The following is a 1,944-nucleotide window of genomic DNA, read 5'->3' as shown; positions in this document are numbered from 1 at the left end:
TTGAACAGAGTTTTATGATTTCCTCCCGTAATAATATAATATAATATATTATATAATATAATGTGTACAGATTCACAAAGTATTTATATATGTATATAATATAAGAATATACAAATGCATTTTCCCATGGTTTCCACGTGAAGCAAAGTATGTACCCTCGGAAAATTGATTGATTGAACTTTTTTTTAATGGCATTGATATGAGAAAATACGATATCTAGACAATATCATTTTTCCGAAAATTATACATACATGCCTCTAGAATAGTGAAATAAATACGATGTGCGTCATATAATAATTGCAATGTCATCATATTTTTTGTACCAACAAATGAATGTACAAAGGTATGTGTAACTGCAGAGTTTGTAATCCCCAGTATACCATACTTCCCCACTTTTCTACTCGGACAAAATAAAACCGCTTATCGATAATACTTAGTATTATTACCCACACATCCACACACATATACTTTCATTTTACGTAGCTTATGAGAAGAAGTTCAGGGCGAAAGTAACTTTTTACATTTTGTATGATAAAAAAGTATAAAAAAGAATGAGAAATAGACAAGGGAAGAATACAAAGCTTAGATTTGTATACAATTTGTACAATGAATTGAGTAGGCTGAGTATGGCATGAATAGGTCAGAAGTATCGGCTAGAAGCCAAAGAGCCCACACACATTCCGATAAGTAAACAAAGGAGAACAGGAAAGTGCAAGAAGTGGCAAGAAAGGTCGATAAAAATCCCACGAGTACACAAAATGTATACAAAAAGTGGCATTGTGTCAGTTGAAACTGTTAAAAGTGTGAAACCATGTAAATGTCTGCTTGTGTGTGTTTGCCAGCGCCTGAAAATGACTTGCAATGGCATGGCATACAAAGGCAGCAAAGTAGTTGATGGCAGCACAACAAGTGCAGAATTAATTGTTTCCTTATGTTTGCAAAATGTACAGTTAGCTCAGTCCAGAGAACGCAGAAGTTCATACACACACTTATAGGAAGAAAGTAAATGGCGAGTAGTGTATATATTACATGCAAAACGCCCACATCCATATACAAGCGTCTAGGCATGAGCATTGCTTGTAGGAGCAACGGCGGCAAGCAGTCGTTAAACACGCTCGTATTAACAATTTCAGCCAGAGATTTATGTGTATACATATAGACAAATCCGAAGCATATACTTAAACACACACGCACACACATACATCTATGCAAGCAGCAGTAGGAGTATGTGGCAAGCAGCAATGAATGGGAGGCAAAAAGTGCTTATAATAAAAGTTGAAAAATATCCAAGCAGTTTAAAAAATGTGAAATATGCTACAGAAAAACAGGGAGTGAGTAAAGGGATCCATTTGCTGGCCTGTTGACTTTTTGCTGCGCATTCATTGGTCTGTACCTACGCACATATTTGTATGTAAGTATTAGTATATGGGTACAACACTGCTAAGTTTCTCATAAATCTAATCTAGATATATACATATGTGTATGTGCAAATGTTAATTGCATAAATATAATCGCACTTACGAGCGATTTTGCCGCCATAATGACTGCAGCCACTTACATACATACATACAGTCCGCGGTGAAATTATAGCGCCATTACATTTTGACCCATTTCGACTATTCTGTTTTTTAGTTTTCATTCATCTTTTATAAAAATATAATTCACCCTATAGCAAATGTCATCTCATATGAATTCAAAGTTCACACTTTGTACAAAATTTATAAGAACTCAATACATTTTCATCAAAACTTCAAACATTTCAATCAGAATTTCTGAAAACAAAATTTGGGTACGCAGTTTTTCAGTCTATTTAATTCCCGTGCAATAAAGTGCAGACTTGACTTGAAGTGGTTCTAATTTCTAGCTGATTTTTGACAATATTTTTCTGCGCATTTCCACAAATAAACAGAAAATCTCGTGCAGTCAAAGAATCAGTAAACCGAC

This window comes from Anastrepha obliqua, chromosome 1 (assembly GCF_027943255.1).
Source record: "Anastrepha obliqua isolate idAnaObli1 chromosome 1, idAnaObli1_1.0, whole genome shotgun sequence".
Taxonomy (NCBI): domain Eukaryota; kingdom Metazoa; phylum Arthropoda; class Insecta; order Diptera; family Tephritidae; genus Anastrepha; species Anastrepha obliqua.
The sequence above is the reverse complement of the archived record's forward strand: the minus strand, read 5'-3'. Positions refer to the sequence as shown.